Here is a 26,142-nt window from a genome sequence, read left to right as displayed (position 1 = left end):
TGTTTTGAAATTTTATTTATTATGCTCTCATTCTTAAATAATAGCTTAGGTGAGATTATGTATCAATCATGGTCAGCCAGGAAAAGCGAAACTATTGCAGATAATTAAAGTTAAAAAGTCTATCTTACATGGGCTTCTCTGGTGGTGCAGTGGTTAAGAACCTGCCTGCCAACGCAGGGGACACAGGTTCGAGCCCTGGTCCTGGAAGATCCTACATGCCACAGAGCAACTAAGTCCATGTGCCACAACAACCAAGCCTGCACTCTAGAGCCCGCGAGCCACAAATACTGAGTCCATGTGCCACAACTACTGAGGCCCGCGCACCTAGAGCCCATGCTCTGCAACAAGAGAAGCCACCTTAATGAGAGGCCTGTGCACCACAATGCAGAGTAGCCCCCGCTCGCTGCAACTGAAAAGAAAGCCTGCACGCCGCAACGAAGACCCAACGCAGCCAAAAATAACTAACTAAATAAATTTAAAATAAAAAGTCTTTATTACAGAAATTTAGGTGTTTGCAAAACTGTTAGGAAAACTCTCAATAACTTCATCATCAAATATTATCTCTCTTTCATTCTTCCATGGTCTCAATCTGCAATTCCTATTATATGTATGTTGGATCTTCTCATTTTACTTGCCGTGTCTATGAAACTCCACTTCAATTTTTCTAACTCTACTGCCTTTAGGGTAATTTTCTCAGATCTATCTTCTGGTTGTCAATTCTCTCTTCAATGGCCAATTTTTTTTAACCTTTAGATATTCTACTTTAATGTTTTGGGATTTTGTTGAAAATATTTTATACTTTTCTATATATATTCTTCATACAATTATCTGAAGTTAATAGAGGCTAATCCTAGTGTATAATTGGGTCTACTGACTCTTATTCATATTGGCTGTATCCTTGCATATTTCATAACTTTTGTAAAGTGAAACCATGTTGAGCAGTTCATTTTCTGAGGAAATACAGTGTAGCCTGGGTTGAGGGTGCTTCATTCTAGAATAGCTTTTATCTTAGTTTCTTGTAAGGCACCTAGGGAATATTTATGTTCAATTAATATTTTTATATTGATTTCTCAACATACGAATGTAAGGAGTGTAAGTTTAGACCTCAAACCTAAAAAATGTTATGCCTATTGGTTAGAAATTCTCAGGGAAGCTTTTTTATTCACTTAGACACACAGTCCAGGTTCAGAAAAAATCTACCTTGTGGTCTGCCTATGCTGGAGAGATTTTTTTTTTTTTTTTAATTCTGTTCTTTGAACAAATTCCATGGGTTCCCAATCTTGACTGGCTATTAAACCTATATGCTTGGGTCAGGACATTCTCCCACCCCCATCCCATTCCCAGGATAGCCCATGTTACTACTCATACTTGCCACTCTATTTCTTAAACCCTCTCCATTTTTAGGTCTTGAGGATTTTTCTTTCTGACAAGCACAGCTATGGACTCAAAGGGATATTTGTTGCATTTTAGCTACCACTTCTGGCTGTTGAGTAGTGGGAGAATTTTCAACTTAATAGTAGATTCCCTGTCCAGGAATTCTCTTATAAATTTTTTTATTCTTCACTTAGCCCCTAGCATAGTGGCTGGCAGAGAGCAGTGCAAACAAATGTGTCATTGAGAGATAAAGTGAATCAATTATTATTCTTTATCAGTATTCCTTTCCTTCATTAATTCTTTTTATTGAACATTTATTTCTCAAATCTCTCATTATAAATTTGTAAATTTATGTTTTATGGACTTCATTTAGTATAATTTTCTCACATTGACTACTATAGTAGTCATGGTAATCCATCCTTAACTTCTTTCTCCTTTCTTTTTGCCTCATGTAGAACTGCCAGTTATCTTTTTAACATGAAACTCTTGCCATATCACTTTACTGCCAATGGACTTGCAAATATCTTTTTTTTAAATTGCTTTTACCATCTTAAACTCTTCTTTCAACAGTTATACTCAACTATACTTTCCATTAAATAAGGCAGTGCCAAATGTGGGGAGCACATGAGTCTTAATTATTTGGTTCTATTATATTCTGCTTTATTCTTGGCATCTCATTAACTTGAGAGAGATTTTACACAGGTTTTGGTTTAGTTTCCAGTAGTAAATATAGAAATTGTTCCATATATGCCTCTTTCATCATATTTCTGCCATGTTCACATGCATTAGGGATATACCGTATATTTCCTAAAACATACATTCTAATTATGTAATAATTTTCTTCAAATTTATATGTGTATAAAATTATATTCACACAAATCTTTCCCCCTTTACACCTTAGCTCAATCCTGAATGTTATACACCATCGTTTATCTTCAGTGAAATCTCTGCAAAACTTAGTAGAATGTCAAGAATCCAATGGACATTAATAAATATTCATTTGTGGCAATCATGATGACCTCACACAGGCTTTGTGAAAGTGATTTTCAGAAATCATCAGCTATTCTTTAACACAGATTAAAAAATCTTCCCCCAGAAGAGATGATTGCCTATCAGTCAAAGAAGAAACAAACATACAGTAAAAACCATTGAGATCAAGTGTTCATTTAAATTCAATTTTTTAAGTTAAAGATCCGGTGTAATATAGCATTAGACACCATGAACATTTTGGATAAATAAAATTGTATGGAAACTCCAGTTAGTGACATAAAATTATACATGGCTTAAAATTTTTCCATATACTGTGGTTTGCACTATGAATTTCAGACTTGTGGTTTGAAATACACTAGCACCCAAGCACTGGAAGAGAGCTGCAATTATGTCAATAGACATTCTACAAACATCAGTAGTAAAGATACAATTCCACTGCAGTAAGCTGATTAGCAATGCTAATGTGCATACAATACAGTCATATAATTAGAAAGAGTTTTACTCACAGTGATGTTGAAGTTATGGGGTTAGGACAGTTTCCATTTCAAAAGACAGGAGAATCTAGGTTACCACACCAGGAAAAAGTAAATCATCTAATTTAAGCTTTTGAGAATATTACGGCTTATTTAAATAAAAACAACTTTACCTTTACTTGTGAAAATTAAGGTCGATTATGAGTTAGTTCTTCCCCAGTTAAAAGAGATTTAAAAAAGAGAGAGAGAGAGAAGAAGCAGACCCTCAATAGGAATGATAGCTAAAGAATCTCCGGCATGTAAGACTATGTTAGTACAACTAGGTTGTCACCTCATTATTCACTTAAGAGATAATGGAGCTTGATGAGAGGAAAAAAAATCATAAAAATGTTCACTTCTTCTCCTGAAAAGGAAAGATGTACAGGGAGGTGGAGAAGAAGAGGAGAGAAGGTAGTCAGTAACAAATACTTGGTTATAATGATGAGAATCCATTTCCCTTGTGCAATTTCATTAGTGTTCCTTCTTTATATTCCTTCTAAAGCTATAATGATCTACAAAACATCCTTAAGTTTGGAGTTCTGTAATTAGCTAAGATATACAGTTATCTTTGCTTTCAATGGAGAACTCGTTAGCTGATCACTGATATTTGCAGACGATTCCCACTGTCTCAAAATGGAGGTGTAAATACACTTAAAGTTTAAAGACAAGCTATTTTCTGCCATGATTTATCACATTTGGAGTACATCACCCTCATCATGATATTTTATGGTGGGATAAAGATGTGCTGCCCCTCTGCTTTAGAGTAAGAAACTGGATCATTTAAGTCTTGTGATATTTGCATTTTATATACACGTCCTGAAATGAAAAAGCATTCTCACAGATCCTTGCATTACATAGGAAAATGTCAACTACAGCTTTAAATAACATTCCTAGAGACAAAAGGAAGCCCAAAGTATCTGCTCTTCAGAAGGACTCTTAAAGGCTAACACACACACACACACACACACACACACACACACCACCTACTTCCTTAGAGAGCTATTTCTATTTTCATAATATGGTTAAGTTAGGATTATCCAAGGAAAAAATTTCAAAGGATTTATCATTTAACACTTCAATGGAGTTACTAATAGGAATTACATTATATTGAAGTAGGTCATGCCAAGATCCACCCTCTAACTACAACAAGAGATCAGCAACCATTTCAAACACAACAGCCACAAAAAGCCCACAATTATTACCAGTGTATGTGGCCTAGTATACTGAGAAACAAAAGATTTGAATTGCAACCCAGACAACCAATTACAATCTTATTCATATCTCAGTTAACCATCTACAAAATAAGTAGATGGTTCATATCACAGTGGTTAAAGTAATCATATTATCAATAAAATAAAAATTTGCTTTTCCCTTAGTCCATGATACAAAATATATCAAAGCTAGAGAAATATGAATTCAAGCTGAGGACATGAAAGAAAAGGAATTTTCTCTTATCTAAATGGAGCACAGAAATAACTTCCTAAGTTGCAAATTCCTGGAGTTCATGGAACATATTTTTCCTATCCTTAGGAAAATGAAATCATTCACATAGAAGACACTATAAAATGTTAATTAATATTAAGGATGAAATAGTTTTTAAAATCTGAAAAAGAATTATTTATCAGGGATTCTTAATTGACCTGTACATGCATGCCTAAGCTAATTTGTGGGAAAAAATATCCTATAAGCCTATACTATTCTCTGATGAGGGAAGAAGCATTATAAATAGGCTATGCCCTAAAGGAATAAAAATATGTAACGCTTCTTGTTAAAAAAATCTTGTTTATGAACTAAGCATAAGATGTTAGAAGGCTCTTGTCTTGCATTCTAACTTCACATCAAAAGTTCTTAGTTTGTGAACTTAAAATTGGGAACTGGACAAGTGCTCACTGTTGTCTCAAGAAGTCACTTATCCCTGTTTTTTGGCTAACATTTCTGGTTTGTTTTCTATTTGGAAGGGTTAACACATTTTGGCTATCACAATTTACACTGGACTAAAACTAAAGCCAAGATAATAACTTGTCCATCAGTTTTCTAACATCAAATTACTCACATTTGTTCAACCACTTGTGATTAAGAGGGTATAGAGTTGGGGGAGGGAGGGAGGGATTCTCAGGGTTAATAATATTACACTATTTCTAAAAATTATTTCCATTGTTGAATTAAATGAACTAAGTTTCAAGTTTAGCACTAGTCTCAAAACTTGCTCCTAAGAGTTTGAATATTTTATCTCTGATTAATTATATTATTCTCACTTCTAGTCAGACATGCTGTATCCTCTTTATTTTAACAGACTTCTATGGACATGTGTGGGTTCCTTGAGAAAAAAGCAAAGTGTGGTGTGTGTGTGTGTGTGTGTGTGTGTGTGTGTGTGTGTGTGTTTTTAAGGATTTTACTTTATTCCACTACTGAGATAGTGAGATCTGTTATCCAAAAGCCAAACTGCAGGCTTAGATGTCTAAATAGAATATTCAGGAAAGCTCTTTATAGTTCTTTCAGCATTCTTCTAAATAAGATTTGTTCCTTGCTATGTCCCTATTCTAACAGCTTTGTCCCTATTCTATTCAGCTTTTTTCTGAATGAATGAAAACTACTGAAGGTCCTGTTTCCCCTCAAATTCAAGACTTGCCTTTAATTGTGGGACATGATGAATCTTCTTGTTGACTGAAAATATACTTATATCTTCACTCAACAAACAATTCTTAGTAGTGGAAAGGAGGAAGCACAACTGGATACTTCTGTGCATTTAATATTATAATGAAAAAGAATATCATAAATATGACTAAATCATATAATAAAAAGCATATAATATATAAAAGAATACCTGTATTATATAGATATACGTTACCCTTTATATACTTCCTTATCTTGACCTTTTCAATAACTCTATCATTTAAGCAGGGGAAGAAGTATCAATACTATTCCCAAATTACAGGTGAGAGACAGAAAACACTTTGTCCCAAAGTCTCAAAACTATTAAGTGGCAGAGTCAAGACTTCAACTGGTTAGACATTATTTTCAGTCTACTTCACTGTGATAAAATTATAAGCACAGTTAGAAATGTTTAATAAAGAGTCAATTTCCTTAATTATATGTTTCAATAACAATTTTTAGTAATATCTGTACTAATTTTTATAGCAAATACAAATATTTGTATGTATTTATATACAAATACACTTGTATACAGTAAATGAACTTCGGTGGAAAAAACACTGATATTTGTATAGTTTGTAATATAAATCACTTTGTAAATAATAAGCAAAATCTCATTCAACTAATAAGAATTATTAAATAGTAAAGAGAACTGAGACCAACTATATTTAAAAATTGATTGAGAGAGGGAGAGAGAGGGAGAGAGACACTTAAAAATATGTTGATTTCTTTGTCTGAATTGAGGTATATAATTCCTATTAAGGTCAAGAGAGAACAATAGTTTTTTGTAGAGAGCATTATGGGATCACCCTTAGAGGGCTTGATGAGACCTAATTTATGAAAGTAGATATTCACATCATCTCTCCTTTGTCATTCACACATCATCAGCATTGGCTTCCAATTTTTCAACCAAATGCCCTCCAAAGAGTTCTATGTTTTTCCCACTTCAATACTAGGTTTTCTAACATCTGACTATTAAATAAAAGGCATAATATGGCTATAGCCTAATCAAGCCCAGCAAAACTCAGAGGCCAACGTATCCGCAGGAAACCAAACTGGAAGGAGTAATGAAAATAACCTGTGTGTGTTTGGATGTTTTAGACATTCTTCTTATGTATTTAAATTTTATTAAAGATTATTTAGAGCCTTTAGAAAACATTGCATTAACTTACAATATCTATTTTTTATTTAATCCATATACTGTATTAAGAACTTGATCATGTCCTAAAAATACTACCATTAATTCTCCAATGTTTAATAATGTGTGATCCAGTTTGCAAGTTATTCAAGGCCCCTTGATTTTTAATACCCCTTCTTGAGCTCTAGACAAAGAAAGAAAGATGTGGCAAAATATTAAATCAAGAAAGGCTGTAAAAGAAGTTTTGGAAAAGAGATAAAAATCACATGGATAAAACGGTCTATCAAAAGTCTTCCTGTCGGGCTTCCCTGATGGCGCAGTGGTTGAGAGTCCACCTGCCGATCCAGGGGACACGGGTTCGTGCACCGGTTCCGGGAAGATCCCACATGCCGCGGAGCGGCTGGGCCCGTGAGCCATGGCCGATGAGCCTGCGTGTCCGGAGCCTGTGCTCCGCAATGAGAGAGGACACAACAGTGAGAGGCCCGCGTACCAGAAAAAAAAAAAAAGGCTTCCTGTCTACTATTTTTTGCCTGGCTTTAGTACCTTCTCACTGAGGTAGGGATAGGGTCAAGTAGACTGGGTAGAAATACTGTCTGTCAAGATAGAGGTAACAAGCTAGAGATCAGAAGAAGCGTGTAATGGTATTTTCCAACACGCAGCTCTTCTATTCTTTCAAGATCACCATTTTGCCATATATATATATATAAATATACACACACACACACACACAATCATTAAATTGAACAAGTGTAATAATAAAAAAAGTTATTGTTGCCTTTCAATATGATAATTTATTCTATGGGACTTCCCATGCCCATGCATGAAATTTAGGGCAGATTTCATGTTTCTGTTTATTTACAGGTATTAAAAATACTCAACAATTAATACATCTAGTCTAGTCTGGTAATAAAAACTTTATATTTTAACGTATGGCTACTTTTCTTTCCCAATTCAGTTCTGCCGTAGGCTGTCTGCTTGCAATGGTAAAGAAGGTGTCTGACTCTCACTTGCAGATCCTTTGATTTGGGTGAAGCTCTCTTTCTGCTTACTGTTACTGACAAAATGGCAGTTCACTTCATTATTGGGATCACTGGGCTCCTCCAGGCAGTCTATGGGTCTAAGACAACCTTGTATCATCTCTCTTGTGCATATGGCTTACCTCTGATCCATGACATGACATACACTCAAGCAACATTTGCTCCAAAAAACCCTGAAATTGTAGGTTACCTAATACAGCCACATGTTCATCACTCCACCTTTACAGCAGCTGGCCAATCAATATCAAGCTATAGATCTTTCAGGCATTAGTCAGAGAACAGTTCTTAAAATGCAGGTGTCAGTTATTAAGCTTTCTAGGTCATCTCCAAGAAGCTTCTCTCTTGGATTCAGATGAAAGGAGATGCATCCATACTCCTCCTCCTTGGAGGTGTGATGGGACACTCAGCACACCAACTCTCTCCAAGAATCTTCCTTTTCTTAATTTCCACCCTCCCAATTCTTTTATATCCTTGACAAGGTTAAGAGGCTTAAGAATCACATAAATGGTTTTCTTCCTCCTCTGCATGTAAAAACTGGAGTGTGTTTTCGTATTTTACTTTCAAATCTTTTCTTAAGACTCAGCTAAAACAAACAGGGATAGTCCCATTTTAAGATCCTGTTACACATAGTTCCAAACTACATGAAATTTAGGTGGTAAGGAGAAATAATTATTTTTCACCAAATAAACAGCAAATAATAGCAGATGATTTGAAAATTATTATAGCCAAAGTAAGATCACCAAATTAACAGTATTTACTTACCACTATGCTTTCATTTGCCAACCATATGCTCATCTTCAAAACAATTAAATAAAAATGTAGTTATTGGTGATTTTCATGTACCAAGAATAAATTATGGCTCAAATTCTAAGAAAATAGACATGCAACTCTGTGCCCCAAGCTGCTAACCGTTATTTCCACTGAATGTTGTATCTAAGATGTAAACAGGAGTCCAAGGAGAGAAAAATGTCTTCCCTTTTGGCTACATTATCTTAGGGAACTTATAAGCTCTTAAGAAATAATTAACATTATAGACATTTAATAGATATTCTGTACCAAAGAAAATATTGGCTCTAAAAAAAAACCCAAATAAATTGACTCTGTAGAATGAATAATCACGAGCTGAGTTTAAATCAACAGTTTTATAATATGGAGAAACAATTTTAAATGGACTCAAGTTTAAAATTTTTCTCAAAAACATTCAGTGGTGCTTAATGATGATCAAGCTTTGACTCCTGTAGCATTTGGGTTTAAAATTACTTCTGGAACATCAGAAATCTTACTGTTTCTACCTAACCCTTTTCCATTTTTCTGAACATCTGAGATACAATAGCCATACCACTATGGAATGTTTTCTTTACGATTTGCCATTTTAATGAGCCTTGTTTGGCCTTTTAATATTTTACTTTTTCTTTTGCCATTATCTGTTTTTAAGGTTGCTCTAATTAGTTTGAATTTTAAGTATTTGTGCAGGGTTATCTAAGATGAAAGAATAATTTCTAGGAAAAATATTAATATTAATAATAATAAAAACTACACTTCAATAAATTTCACCAAAACCCAGAAAGAATATAATTTATAATGAAATCCATCCAGAAATGGTTTTTGAGTGCCTGTTTTTGGTTGCTGATTATTCTATAGACCTAGATAAAGAACTGTATGAGCTATACAACTTGGGTACACAGTGAGCATGTTAAAACTAAGAGGCAGCATTGACTTAAAAATCTCTGCAGAATTCAAACCTTTAATCATGATTTGAATATAGATTTTCATATCTAATATCATGAAGCCTCCTTAAAAATTTTTTTCCAGTCCCACAGCCTAATATTGCTTTTGTTTCTGTATTCACTTTCACAGCCTATGGCTTTTGACAAGGATAATGACAGACAAACATAAGCCATAGCTTTGTCATAAATTTGATCCAATCAAATGATCAGTAGGCACATTCTTTTTTTTCTAGTTGGAAATCATTATTATTATATTATTATTATTATTATTATTTGCGGTACGCGGGCCTCTCACTGCTGTGGCCTCCCCCGCTGCGGAGCACAGGCTCCGGACGCGCAGGCTCAGCGGCCATGGCTCACAGGCCCAGCCGATCCCCGGCATGTGGGATCTTCCCGGACCGCGGCACGAACCCGTGTCCCCTGCATCAGCAGGCGGACTCTCAACCACTGCGCCACCAGGGAAGCCCCATTATTATTAGTAGTAGGCACATTCTTACTGCTAGTTTTCTATTTCTTTTCAAAGGCAATGGCAACTTTCATTGTGTTAATTTCAAACCAGCCAATTTCCTAGAACAAACTGAGGTTCCAGTGCCCAGTGGAAAGCTGAAGGAATCTAATATTGCTTTCTTTCCTTCTTCACTCCTCTCTTATGTATGTGTATATATGTTTGTATGTGCATGAATGTAATGAAAACATTATTTTTGCAGCTTTTGGCCTGGATGCTTGTCACTCTACTTGCTGTAATTCAATTTATCCCCTTACAAAAAGATAGATGGTTTAAGTTGCAATTCCTGCCTCTTTAGAATCTTCATGCAGGCAAGCTTAGCTAATAAAAAATTTTGATTAATGTAGCCAAATACCAACTCCTACCTCAGGCCCGCCCTACCTGGGATACTATCATCAGATTGGTTTACAGAAGAGAAGGAAATAACAATAAGGTTGGGAGGGATGGAGATGGGGTAAAACAGTAATAAAAAGTAATTATATAAAAATGTTAAAGATATAACATCTGTTTTTTTGTTTAACCCACGGAGCTTGACAGTTCCAGATTTATGTTATTGTCCATGTTTAAACAGATACAGAAATGGAAAGGAAAAAGAATGTTTATGTGAGATTATTAAATAGTGCAGGAAAAATGAGTCATTATTACACTGGTAAGGAAAAGAAAAACTCAGTGAAATTTCTTTCCACAGATTTGCTTTTGTGATCTGCAAGGTGCTGTTCCCCTGCTTACATCCGGTTACCCTGGCAACACACTCCTGTAAAATAAAGATTATTAAAGCGCATATGATTATTTTGCTGCTGAGTGAATAAGACAAGCCACTTCTGAAATGCCTTATCAGAGAAATTCAATTTTAGGCCAAATTATGGTTTTGCTTCCTTCTAGCTTTCTCTTCCCTCCCCCACCCTTCAAATAAAACTATCATCTCCACAGTTACTACATGATTTTTGCTACTCATTCACACGCTTAGTATTTTAAATTAGCTTTATTTTATTTTAACTTCAGAAAAGTATTTTCCCCAATTTTTTTATAGCCCCAGTCTATTTTTCAGCTATCTACCATCTGTTTGCAAATCAAAATTACAAGGCAATGTGTCCATGCCTTAATTTTATTATGTAGTAGTAACAGAAATATTGGGTTCTATACCAAGTATAAATGCATATATCACATATGGAATATGCAATATTTGATCAAAGAATGATGCAAAGAGCTATGAAAAGCATGCAGTGCCATTTTAAAGGCTGTAAAACCAACTGTACCAGTTGTCTTTGTCCTTATGTCTAATGTCTTGTGCTTTCCCATTTGACACTGCCCTAAAGTAATGTTATAGATGGCTAGCTTTATGGCTGCTTTGACAGCCAGTCACATCTTTGTTGCTCGATACTTCTGCATTTGCTATTGAGTCATTGAAGATAATAGAGGGAAGATTCCTGAGAACTCTGAAATTACTTAGTAACAAACTTCATAAGGTTTGCTAGAACTATCTAGTGATTTTCTTAAAAACTGTAGCTTTTAGCATGTTCAGTGTCCAAACAAAGGTAGGTTAAAAATGAATAAATAAATTGGTAACACTAATCTCTTATTTTTCATGCTGCATATGAAAAAGCTATAATTAAAATTTTTTTAATACAAGGGTTAAAGTAGCTTTGAAGTAGAGGTGGAAGGAATGAAATCTGATCAGAAAAAAATTAAGGATCCAATAGAACCTACACAGAAGACTTCTTACATGTTTCTTAAAACTAATGAATGGTATGGGAGGACAAGAATGTCTCTGGAGAACCTTCATCCTACGCTGTCCCAGCAGTGGATGGTCATGATGTATGACCTTGTTTCTACTGAGACTTTTTATAGGGCATTTTCCCGCTGCTATGCTACTGTTATATCAGAGCATGGAGAAGTCCAATAGTGTACAGTGCTGATATTCTAATTACATGCAATTGTTAATTTTTCCTCTGTTAACATTATTTTCAGGCCCAACCAAGTACCATATCCTTATATTTATTAAGCAGGCATACTCACTGCCTTTTTATTCAGTTAACTACAAACCCCTGCTCATTGTAAGAAATAACATCATTATTTAACAGGTTTTAGAAACTGAGCTGAAGCAGAATGCTGTATCAGTTCTTTTGATGAAGCAAACTAAATTTCGTAGTATACACCAAATCTATGGTATGCTAACACCGCCATGGAACTTATGGCTGTAATTCACTCCCAGTACTGCCCAGAAGGTGTCACCACAGCCTCATTGGCTTGAAGGACTTGGGGACATGTGGGGGAGTAGAAACCAAAGGGAGAAAAACAGACACAAAGAAAAAAATTTTTGTGCAGACAAAGGAAAATAAGAACTATCAGGCAATAATATTCCCAAATGTAGAAACCCAAATATTTACTCCACGCTAAAACTACAAATCACTATAGGAGGAAAGAGACCTCCACTCATCAGTAAGAACAGAAAGTGGGAAATTAGAAGAAGGGGCTAGTTGAGGTGATTATTTTGTGGAAAGTAAAAAGAGCTAATGAATAGGAAATATCCATGTACTGAGCCTGGTCCAAGCTTCTCACCTAAACTGGTTTACCTCATTATCACATCTAGTTGTATAAGCTGCACCAGATCTCATGAAAGGGAAGGTAAAAGAACAGCTGGGAAAAGATGCTAGGAAGAATCAAGGAATATAAAACACAAAGTCTTTTATTGAGAAGCTGCACAAATTAACTCCAAATTACTGCCACAGTCAGAGAAGAGGAGGCTTCAAGGCATAAAACCTGTTGCTGCACTCCATCTTGCTTTATTGTAGGGTCTTCACTCAAGTACTAGTAGCTAAAAGCCATCCTTTTTACAGTACAACATCTTTTAATCTCTGCTCTTGCCCTCTGTAGTTTAATTAAAAGACAATGAAGGTTTTAAAATAGTCAAATGGAAAATATAAAATTGCACCATTTTGTCAAAGCTTAAGATATTTCTGTTCTCAAGCATGAGGAGAATTCAAAATAACACACTTGATATTTTATTACACTCCAATCCCTGTGTCATTTCCTCATCAGAAGTCTCTTTGTTGGAATAGCCTTTGGGAATCGGAAAAGCAGTTCAACCCCAGACTGATAAATAGAAGTAAAATTTTTAAAAAACAATAGCCGAATTAGATCAATTTAATTTAATTTGTTCTCTAGATGATTATACTTGATTTTTACTTTCTAAGATAATATTATTATAACTCTGTATTCCTCCTATGTTTAGTTGACACAGATCTAAAAATTAGTAGCCTTCTCTTTTAAGTATTATTTACTCAATGTGTTGTCGGTTTTAGGGCATCTTGACAAAAATAAGATAAATATAGCAAAATATTATTGGATAATAAGCAGACCTAAATGCTTAGCTTCCCTCCAAGTCTGCAGCCCAAATCTATTAATTTTGGCAAAGGGCAACAAGACAAATCCATGCCATTCGAAATGTTCCATGGGAGTCTTTAAAAATGAAGGTCTTGTCTACTCTTCATGGACATTAAAATGCTTCATCCCAAGGACCCCTTTATAGCAAATTGCAGGCTGTTCCGTTTTATCTGCTTTGACAGGATGAAGGGCTGAGCTGGCCCTAGAGGGATGGGATACAGAACCTGAGTAGTTCAAAATTGAGATTTCCAATAAACCATCTCCTACGATTAGAGGAAAGGCATGGAGGAGATTCATTTCAGCAGATAGTTTCAATCCATTAAGAATTATTCTATTCCTTCTTACTTATTTCATCACTAAAAACCTAATTGAAATCATGTCCCTCCAATGCTCCACTCCATACTAGCACTAAAACTCTCAAAATCAGCCTAGTAAAGCACTGGCATACGTATTTCCTTCTTAGTCACTTGATTCTGACACCTATCTTAATTCTCGATTTATTACAAATTAAAACCCTTTACAATACTACTTTTGCCCAGTCATTATTATTCTTTATCCTTAAGTTCAGTTATCCAATATAGGGTGAAAATTTCTGAAGCTTCTTTTTTAATTACTGGAAATACCTACATATTTCTTTAGTTAATAAGTGCTGGCAGATACAAGGTTTCAGTTTAATTCTTCATCTACAGATTCCTACTACAGGAATCTTGCTAAAAACTTCCAAAGATATCACTGAATTCATTAATGCCAACTCTCAGACTTTCTTTTGTCCTTCTGTAATTAGGTTTGCCTCTTATCCTTTAGCACTTCCCTTAGAAAGTAAAATTATAAAAAATTAACCCTATTCCAGAAAAATAAAGTTCCCAAAGACACACAATCACAAGTAACCTTACAATATAAAAGTAATCAAAATGGACATCCAGAAAAAAATTCTCTCAACATCATCTCTGAAAATTTTTTGTTATTTTTGATTTGATTTATATTAAAAAAAGTTTCCAGTTTCATTGAGAAATCATCAACGTCACTGTATCAGTTTAAGACACACAGCATGACGACTTGATTTACATATATTGTGGAATGATTACTGCAATAGGTTCAGCTAACATCTATCATCTCACATGGATACAATATAAAGAAAAGAAAGTAAATAGCCAAGGCATGGAAACAACCTAAATGTCCATTGACAGATGAATGGATAAAGAAACTGTGGTACATATATACAAATGGAATACTACTCAGCCATAAAAAGAGTGAAATAATGCCATTTGCAGCAACAGGAATGGAACTAGAGATTATCAATCTAAGTGAAGTAAGTTGGACAAAGACAAATACCATATGATATCTCTTATATGTGGAATCTAAAATATGACACAAACTTTAATGAAACAGAAACAGACTCACAGACAGGGAGAACAGACTTGTGGTTGCCAAGGGGGAGGGAGGGTATGGGAGAGAAATGGAGTGGGAGTTTGGGATTAGCAGATGCAAACTATTGTATATAAAATGAATAAACAACAAGGTCCTACTGTATAGCACAAGGAACTATATTCATTATTCTGTGATAAACTATAATGGAAAAGAATATTTAAAAAAGAATGTATATATGTTTATAACTGAATCACTTTGCTGTACAGCAGAAATTAACACAACATTGTAAATCAATTTAATAAAAAGAAGAAAAAAAATTTCTCCTTGTGATGAGAACTCTTATGATTTAGTCTCTTAAAAACTCTCCTATATAACATATAGCAGTGTTAACTATAGTCATCATGCTGTACATTGCATCCCTAGTACTTATTTAACTTATAACTGGAAATTTGTACCTTTTGAGCACCTTCCTACAATTTACCATCCTCCCACCCTCCACCTCTGGTAACCACAAGTCTGATCTCTTTTTCTATAAGTTTGGTTTTGGTTTTTTCAATTTGTTTTTTTTAGATTTCACATATAAGGGAGATCATACAGTATTTGTCTTTCTCTGTCTGACCTCTTTCACTTAGCATTATGCCTTCCAGGTTTATCCATATTGTCACAAATGGCAGGATTTCTTTCTTTTTTTATGGTTGAGTAACTCCAGTGTGTGTGTGTGTGTGTGTGTGTGTGTGTGTGTGTGTGTGTATACATTTTCTGTACCCATTCATCCATTGATGGACAATTAGGTTGCTTCCCTGTCTTGGCTATTGTAGATAACGCTGCAGTGAATATGGGGTGCAAATATCTTTTTGAGATAGTGATTTCACTTCCTTTGGATAAATACCCAGAAGTGGAATTGCTGGATCATGTGGTAGTTTTATTTTTAACTTTTTGAGGAACCTCCATACTGTTTTCCATAGTGGCTGCATCAATTTAAATTTCCACCAACAGTGCACAAGTGTTCCCTTTTCTACACATCCTTGCCAGCACTTGTTATTTCTTCTGTTTTTATGACAGCCATTCAGCCAATCTAACAGATGTGAGGTAATACAGTATCTCATTGTGGTTTTGGTTTGCATTTCTCGGATGACTAGTGATGCTGAGCACATTTTCAGGTACCTGTTGGCCATCCGTATGTCTTCTTTGGAAAATTCAGTTCCTCTGCCCATTTTTTAATTGAATTGTTTGTGGTTTTTTTCCTTCTTTTTATTTCTATAGAATTGTATGAGTTCTTCACATATTTTGGATATTAACCCCTTGTCAGATATACAATTTGTAATTATTTTCTCCCATTCCATAGGTTGCCTTTATTTTGTTGATGGTTTCCTTCCTGCACAGAAGTCTTTTAGTTTAATATAGTCCCACTTGTTTATTTTGTTTTGTTACTAGTGCATTAGGTATCATATCTAAAAAACCATTTCCAAGGTCCATGTGAAGCAGCTTTAGTCCTATGTTTTACTCTAGAGTTTCATAGTTTCAGGTCTTATATTTAAGCCTTTAATACATTTCAAGTTAATTTTTGTGAGTGGTGTAAAATAGGGTTCCAATTACATTTTTTACATGTGACTATCCAATTATTCCAGCACCATTTATTGAAGAGACTGTCTTTTCGCCACTGAGTATCCTTGGCTCCTTTGTCAAATATTAGTTGACTGCTTGGGTTTATTTCTGGGCTTCCAATTCTGTTTCATTGGTCTATTTGTCTGTTTTTATGCCAGTATCATATTGTTTGGATTACTATAGCTTTATACTATAGCTTGAAATCAGGGAGTGTGATGCCTCCTGCTTTGTTCTTCTCTCTCAGGATTTCTTTGGCTATTTGGGGTCTTCTGTGGTTCCAAATAAATTTTAGAAGTGTTTTTTCTACTTCAGTAAAAAATGTCATTGGAATCTTGATAGGGATTGCATTGAATCTATAGATGGCTTTTGGTAGTATTGACATTTTAACAATATTAATTTTTATTATCCATGAACGTGGGATACCCTTTGAAAATTTTAACAATGACAAAAATGACAATTTATCAGGAAAGATCCCACCAGTTCAGGGAATATCCCTCAAACATATTCTGAAATCTTATACTACAGTAAACACTAGCTAAAGCTCTGACCAAATGCTGAAAACATCCAGTCTGTTCCCTTCTCAGAGAAAGTTTTTTCATTTTTTGAACCAAAACATCATTCAAATTGTACTAATTTATCAAGAGGGAGAAGAGGATGCAAACTTCTCAACAATTAAAATATAAAAGCTTAAGAAAGTGATGTAAAGCACAGGCTTTCAAATCAGACAAACCTAGATTTGAATATTGGTTCTACTGACTACTAACTGACAAGTTCTTGAACAGTCTAACATTCAGTTTCTTCTTCTATAATAATAACCACAATATCAACTCTGTAGGGTTGTTGTGATTAAATAAGTGAAATGCTCAGCACAGTGCCTGTCACAGAGCAGTGATACTTATTACCGAAAAGATTTTCATGGAAGAGAGGGAGACCTATCTGATAATGTAAATATAATATTCACTTTATATGACTTGTTTTATTATAACAAAATAACATTCCATATAGAAGAACAAATAATTTAGTTTCAACCTATTGACAATTTAAAATTAACTTAAAGAATAAATACTATTGGGTTTTCAGTACTGAAGATATAGTGACTTCATAATTTGATATAAAATTTGACATACATCCTCTGTTCAAAATAGGAAACATAGTAGAAGGAGATAAAATATAAATAACTAAAAAAAAAAAAGACATTAATAGGCTTATAAACAAGATATATGCCTTCATGGACCAGAATGAAAAGTGAACTGCAAAACAGTGTGCAGTCCTTAGGCTACTGGCTTGCTGCACTCTGGAGAGAAATAGTGGTAGCCAGAAATTAGGCTCCAGTGTGGTAAAGGAGACGACACAGGTTTTACAGAAACAAGGAATAGAAAGTTATAGGGTTTGACATTGTGGGGTGGTGTGGGGCTCCCCCTCATATGAAAGATGGTTCAGTGACTGAATCTGTAGAACTTCTAATATCACTCTGGGCTGAATTTGTAGAACTGTAGAACTTCTAATATCACTCTGTCCTTGCAAGATCTACATCTGGACAGGAGCCTTGGGGAACCAGATGCAGATAACTGAAAGATTATCATAGGGAGGAATAAGTAGAGTCAAATAGAAAGAACAAAACACTCATAAAACTTCTCATTCAAAATAGGCCTGCAAACCAAAATTCACAGAAATCTAATCTTAACATATGTATCCAACAGAAGCAAAAAATCATAGAAAACAAATTAACTTCACATAAAATAAGTTTTATTGAAACAGTATGAAAAAGACTTTAAGAGAAGTAAGTTTAGGATGTTTAAAGACATAAATGAAGAAATAATTTCCAGCAAAAGAAAATATGAAATTATGAAATGAAAGAGGCAGAAATAAAATAAGAACAGGTAGACATGGAAAAAAAATTTAGAAGTGAAAAAACAGTCACTGAAATTAAAAACTCAATATGGATAAACTCTAGACTGGATTTTGTATACAAAACCATAAGGAATCAACAATAACAGAAGACTACTGGAAATATTAAGTGAGTTCAGCAACGTTGCAGGATATGAGACCAATATATAAAAATCAGTTGTATCTCTATACACTACTAATGTATAGAGAACAATTTGAAAATAAAATCAAGTAAATAATTCCATGTACAATAGCATCAACAAAAACAAAATACTTAGGAATAAATGTAACAATAGAAGGGCAGACTTGTACACTAAAACTATAAAACATTGTTGAAAAAAAATTAAAGACCTAGGGCTTCCCTGGTGGTGCAGTGGTTGAGAGTCTGCCTGCCAATGCAGGGGACACGTGTTCGTGTCCCAGTCCGGGAAGATCCCACATGCCACGGAGCGGCTAGACCCGTGAGCCATGGCCGCTGAGCTTGTGCCTCCGGAGCCTGTGCTCCGCAACGGGAGAGGCCACAACAGTGAGAGGCCCGCATACCAGATACGTGTTCGTGTCCCAGTCCGGGAAGATCCCACATGCCACGGAGCGGCTAGACCCGTGAGCCATGGCCGCTGAGCTTGTGCCTCCGGAGCCTGTGCTCCGCAACGGGAGAGGCCACAACAGTGAGAGGCCCGCATACCAGAAAAAAAAAAAAAAATTAAAGACCTAAATAAATGGAAAGACATCCAATGGTCATGAATTGGAAAACAATATTGTTAAGATGGTAATATTCCCCAAATTGATCTACAGATTCATCATAATCCCTAGCAAAATTCCAGATGCCTTTTTGCACAAAATGACAAGCTGATCCTAAAATTCATATGGAAATGCAAGGGACTCTGAATAACCAGAACAACCTTGAGGAAGAAATATAAAGCTGTACAACTCATAATTTCTGATTTCAAAACGTACCAGAAAGCTACCGTAATTAAGACCATGTGGTACTACATAAGTATAGATATATAGATCAATGAAACACAGTTATTACGACTGCAGAAATAAAACCTTATATTTATGGTCAATTGATTTTCAACAAGGGTGCCAAAATAATTCAATGGCAGAAAATTCCCCATTCAACAAATTGTGCGGTGACAAAGGGATATCCCCACGGAAAAGAATAAAGCAGGTCCGTACCTCACACTATATGCAAAACTAAGTCAAAATAGATCAAAGACCTAAATATAAGAGCTAAAACTATAAAACTCTTAGAAGAAAACATAAGAGTAAATATTCTTGACCTTGGCTTAAGCAATGGTTTCTTAGATATGATACCAAAAACACAAGTAATAAAATAAAGTTTGATAACTTGGACTTCATCAAAATTAAAAACTTTTGTATTTCTAAGGACACGATCAAGAAAGTGAAAAAACAACCTACAGAAAGGGGGAAAGCACTTGCAAATCACTTATCTGATAAGAAATATATATGCAAAATATGTAAAGAACACATAAAACTCAACAATAAAGACAAAAGACCCAATTTTTAAAAAGGTAAAGGTTTGAATAGAAATTCCTCTAAAGAAGATACAGAAATGTCAACAAGCATATGAAAAGTTGCTCATCAGTCATTTAGAAAATGCAAACCAAAAACCACAACAAGATGTCATTCCATGCCCATAGGATAATCACAATAAAAAGATAGACAATAACAAGTATTAGCAAGGATGTAGAAAAACTGGAACCCTCATATATTTTTGGCGTCATTGTACAATAGTGCAGCCACTTTTGACAGTTCCTCAAAATGTTAAACATAGAATTATCATATGACCCAGCCCAACAATTCCAGAATATACTCTAGGAAATGAAAAAATATATATATATTCACACAAAAATCTGTACATAAATGTTCATAACACCACTATTTACAATAGCCAGAAAGTGGAAACAACCCAAATTCCATCAAATGATGAATGGATGGATAAATGAAATGTGGTAATATTATTCAGCAAAAGAAAAAAAAATGAATGAAATACTGATACATGCTAAAACATTGATGAACCTCAAAAACATTATAGTAACTGAAAAAAGCCAGTTACAAAATATCACATACTATATGGTACCATACACACAAATGTTTAGAATAGGTAAATCTATACAGATAGAAAGTAGATTAGTGGTTGGCTAGGTCATAAGCAAATGGAAGTAGGAGTAATGAAGAGTGACCACCAATGGGTACAAGGTCTCTTTTGGGAGTGATGAAATAAAAATATTCTAAAATTAGCTTTTGGTGACAGCTGTAGAACTCGGTAAATATACTAAAACCCACTGGATTGTACACTTTATACAGGTGAACTTTATGGCATGTTAATTTTATCTCAATAAAGTGTTTATAAAATGGCTGAGGATGGGGCTGACACGTAAACTGGTACAATCACTTTGAAAAACAACTCAGCAACATCTAATAAAGTTAAACATACACATATACCCAGCAATTCCACAATTAGGTATATGATCAGGCAAAAAATATTACCTGTAAGCACAAGGAGACAGGCCCAAGAATGTTCACTGAGAAAAAGAGAAATTATCCAAATGTTTATGAAGAGATGAATGGATAAATTGGGGCATATTCTTTAAATGGAATACCATAAAAATGTGTCAATGAAAATAAATCTCAAAAATAGGATGTTGAGGTAAAAAGCAAATTGCAGAATGACAAACATAGTGTGATACCATTTATGACTCAAAAACATGCTTAATAATATTATGTTAACAATTTTGGATACATAACTGTATAATAATAATGTAAAAACTCTTAGGAATAAAACCCACTAACTTCAAGGTAGGAACTACTTCTGAGAAGGAAGGTAATGAGATTTGGGAAGACATGAATTGTACCTATAAGGCATCATTATTATTATTTAAAAATTTTGCAGCAATCATGACAAAATGGTAAGAATTTATTAATCTGTAAAATAGGCATGTGGGTATTGCTTATATCAGTCTCTTTTTTATAGTATGTTAATATATTTTAATATACAAAAAATGGCAATAATCCAATAAATTTAAAGTTTCCCCAAACAGTAAAGCTCCTCAAAAAGATTTTTCTGTTTTTCAGTCAACATATCAAGGGCAAATATTACTTACTTGAGCTAGCATTAGAGTACTACTAAAAGTCAAAGGATTCATTTAGTTAAAATGTTACATTTTATTAAAAGGTGAAATTGCCATACATGAATTCAAACACTTTGAAAATCAGGTGCTCTCTGGCCTTACCAATATGTGTCACCTGACAAGGTCATTGTTTCAAGAATATAATAATTATTCAAGAATGAGACAGAACATTCAGTGGGGGTATTCTCCCTACTGTTTTCTCAGTAGAAATCACAGAAATGACAACTGTAATTAAATCTTTAAAAAAAAATTACCTATGGGTTTAAGTCAGGATGAAAATTATTTCTAACCTTATGAACTTTCACACTGCACTGAAAGAAATTCCTCTAGTTTTCCTTTATATCAGCAATACATATGACAGCTAAATAAATAGAAAATCTTCACTTTCGACCTTTCATAGCTACTCAAATGGAGTAATTCTATTTGTTATTATTCCACTTACCAAAGATACAAATGAAACAAGTATAATATTAACTTAGTCATCTCTATCCAAAAGAGCTGAATGCTTTAAGAAACACAATGCTTGGGCTTCCCTGGTGGCGCAGTGCTTGACAATCCGCCTGCCGATGCAGGGGACACGGGTTCGTGCCCTGGTCCGGGAAGATCCCACATGCCGCGGAGTGGCTAGGCCCGTGAGCCATGGCCGCTGAGCCTGCGCATCCGGAGCCTGTGCTCCGCAATGGGAGAGGCCACAACAGTGAGAGGCCCGCGTACCGCAAAAAAAAAAAAAAAAAAAAAAAAAGAAACACAATGCTACATGTAAATGTAATCATACAATGATTACATGTAAATGTGATCATACATATGACCTTTTGTGACTGGCCTCTTTCACTAAGCATAGTGCTTCCAAGATTCATCCATGTTATGGCATGTATCACTACTTCATTCCTTTTTATGGTCAAATAATGTTTTATTGTATGGAGATATCACAGTTAACTTTTCCATTCATCAGTTGATGACTCTTCGGGTTATATTCACTTAAAAAATATTTTCTTAAATATGTTAAGGAATGTAATTCTCAAATATTTTATCTTAGAATTTCAAAGCACTGGATAAATGATACCCCTTACATCTATGAAACTGGCATTATTATCATATTTTTATAGTTATTGAAAATCAAGGAGAAAAATCTATTCTGATTTTCACTGGTAAAACTTAAAAAGAATTCAGAATTATTGAGACTAAATTTACTGGCCAAAAAACTGAAACACAATCACTTCCCAAGTATTACATCTTTCATGATATGTTACTGAAGACATTTTTAAGAGGCTCAGAAGCTGTTCCAGTACAGAAATAGGGCCAAACAGCTTCTGTAAAAGAATCATTATAAGTACAGAGAAGAGACCTATAATTCATATTGAACCCTCACCCAACTCATAGTTCAGAAAAACACCAGTCTTATGGCACCCTACTAATGGCAGAAGCAAGGTTACCTCAGGACCCAATGCAATATAACGGCTCTCAACATAAGCCGCAACTGCCCAGAATCTATCCAGAAATAATGGCTGATTCCACCAGTTCCTAGGAAGTCAGTTTTGATATATTCCCAGAATCTTACTGGGCTTACTTTCCATGTCTACCTCCCATATATTTTCACATTTTGACACAATGAAAAATGCTACTATGAACATGGCATACAAGTTTTTATGTTTTCTCTTGATTATTCTATTCCTAGAAGTAGAATTCCTGGCTCATATCATAATTCTGTGTAAGATTTTATGAAACCCCTTTTGAAAGTGGCTGTGCCATTTACATTCCCATTAGTAGGATTCCCACTAGTAGGGTTCCAATTACTCTACATCCTTGTCAACACTTGTCATTGTCTGTCTTCTTCATTTTAGCCTTTATAAGCAGGAATGAAGTAGTATCTCACTGTGGTTTCCACCTGGATTTCCCTAATGACAAGATATTGAGTATCTTTTCAGGGCTCATTGGCCATTTGTATGTCTTCTTTTGAAAAACTTCAAATCCTTTGCATATTTTTAATGGGGGTGGTTTGATGTATTTTATTGTTATGATGTAAGAGTTTTAAAAATATATATATGCCTGACATAAGTCCTTTATGAGGTATGTGATTTGCAAATAATTTCAGCCATTCTGTGGGTTGTCTTTTCACTTTCTTGACAGAATCCTTTAAAGCACAAAAGTTTTTAATTTTGGTGATGTCCATTTTATTCACATCATAATAGTTTTCTTTTGTCACTGTGCTTTTGGTGACTACAAAACCATTGCCTAAACCAAGGTCATCAATATTTACTCCTGTGTTTTCTGCTAAGAGTTCTAACTTTTACATTTAGGCATATGATCTACTTTGAGTTACTTTTTATGTATGGTTTGACGTAGAAGTCAAATTTCATTCCTTTGCATGCGGATATCTAGTTTTACTAGCACAGTTTATTGAAAATACTATTCTTTTCCCCACTGTATTGTCCTGTCACTGTCAAAAATCAAGCGACCACAAATGTCAGAGTTTGTTTCTGGGATTTCAGTTCTATTCTACTTGTGTCCTTATGTCAGTATCACAGAGTCCTGATTACCAAAACTTTGTAGTAAGTTTTGAAACTGGGCCTACATTGTAGGAAAGAGTGTATAGAAATACAATATATTTTTATATATTGGTCTTTTATCCTGCAACCCAATGAACTCATTCAGTAGACCTAACAGTTGTTTTTGTGGATTCTTTAGAGGTTTTTTATATATGAGATTACACCATTTGCAAAGAGAGTTTCATACCACTTTTTCCCCCAAATCTGGATGCCTTTTATTTCTTTTTTTTGCTTAAACTTGCTAGAATTTCCAGTACAATGTTAAGTAGAAGTTGAGACTGAACAATCTCATCTTGTACCTGATTTTAGGTGAAAGTATTTAGTCTTTCACCATTAAGTATGTTGTTAGCTGTGGGTTTTTCATAGATACTTTTTTTTTCAGGTTAAAGGATTTCCTTTTTTATTTCTAGCTGGTTAAATGTTTTTATCATGAAACGATGTTGAATTTTGTCAAAAGCTTATTCTTCATCTATTCAAATGATCATGTGTTTCTATCCTTTGTTCTATTAATTTGATGTATTACATTCATTGATTACCAAATGTTAAACCAAACTTGCATTCCTTGGATAAAATCTCAATCAGAGCATATACTTAAAAAAATATGTTGCTAGATTTGGTTTGCTATTATTTTGTTGAAGATTTTTGCATCTAAATTCATGAGGGATACTGGTCACCATCATTTTTTTTAAGTTTGTCTTTGTCTAATTTTGATATCAGTGTAATCTTCGCCTGACAGAATGAACTGAGAAGTGTTCCCTCCTCAGGTAGTTTTGGTAAGAAGCATTTGTGAAGGACTGGTGCTAAATGTTCTTTAAACGTTTGGTATATTAACCAGTTAAGCTACCTGTGCCTGGGCTTGTGGGAAGTTTTAAAATTACTAATGTAATTTCTTTACTTATTATACAGGTCTATTGATATTTTTCATTTCGTCTTTCTAGGAATTTTTCCATTTCATCTAAGTTGTCTAATTTGTTGGTATATGGTTGTTTACAGTGTTACCTTAGATTACATTTTCATTTAATTTCTGCATGTTCATTAGTGTTGAACATGTTTTCAGGAATGAATCATGTTTCATTCATGATTTTAGTAATCTGAGTCTTCTTTTCTGTTGTTAGTCCAGCTAAACTTTTGTTAACTTTATTGATCTTTTTGAAGAAGCAAATTTTGGTTTGTGGATTTTCTCTATTGTTTCCCTATTCCATATTTTTATTTTTGCTCTAAATTATTTAGTTTCTTCTACTTCATTGTGCTTAGTTTATTCTTTTTATCACTTTTTAAGATTAGGTTTTGATTTCAGGTCTGTTTTTTAATATAGGTATTACACCTATAAATTTCCATGTAAGCACTTCATTAGCTGTATCTCAACTTTTCCTATGTTTTGTTTTCATTTTCATTCATCTCAAAGCATTTTCTCATTTCCTTTGTTATTTTTTTTTATTGTGTGTTATTTACCTTTCAGGTATTTCTGGATTTCTTAAATTTCCTTCACTTGTTTTTAATTTCATTCCAATGTGTCGGAAAACATACTTTGCATGAATTCAATCATTTCAACTTATTGAGTTTTTTTTTTTTTTTTCCGGTACGCGGGCCTCTCACTGCTGTGGCCTCTCCCGTTGTGGAGCACAGGCTCCGGACGTGCAGGCCCAGCGGCCACGGCTCACAGGCCCAGCCGCTCCACGGCACGTGGGATCCTCCTAGACTGGGACATGAACCCGCGTCCCCTGCATCGGCAGGCGGTATCTCAACCACTGCGCCACCAGGGAAGCCCTGAGATTTGTTTTATGGACTAATAGATGATCTACTCTGGAGAATACTGCATGTGTATTTGAGAAGAATGTGTATTTGGCTGTTGTTGGGTGGAGTGTTTTATAGATGTCTGTTAGTTCTTGTTAGTTGGCCATGCCATTAGGTCTTCCATTTCCTTGTTAATCATTTTCCTAGTTGTTCTATCAGTTATTGAAAGTGGGATATGACGTCTTTATCATTTTTTGCATTGTCTATTTCTCTCTTCAATTCTATCAGTTGTTGCTTTCTGTATTTGTGCATATAGGTTTATAATTTTTGTATCTTTTTAATGGCGTGACATTTTATTATAAATTATCCTGTTTTTTTTTTTTTTTTGCAATATGCGGGCCTCTCACGGTTGTGGCCTTTCCCTTTGCGGAGCACAGGCCCCAGACGCACTGGCTCAGCGGCCATGGCTCACGGGCCCAGCCACTCCGCAGCATGTGGGATCCTCCCGGACCGGGGCACGAACCCGTG

Source organism: Neophocaena asiaeorientalis, unplaced genomic scaffold (genome assembly GCF_003031525.2).
Source record: "Neophocaena asiaeorientalis asiaeorientalis breed wild unplaced genomic scaffold, Neophocaena_asiaeorientalis_V1.1 scaffold40, whole genome shotgun sequence".
NCBI classification, from domain to species: Eukaryota; Metazoa; Chordata; class Mammalia; order Artiodactyla; family Phocoenidae; genus Neophocaena; species Neophocaena asiaeorientalis.
Note: the sequence above shows the minus strand (reverse complement) of the source record.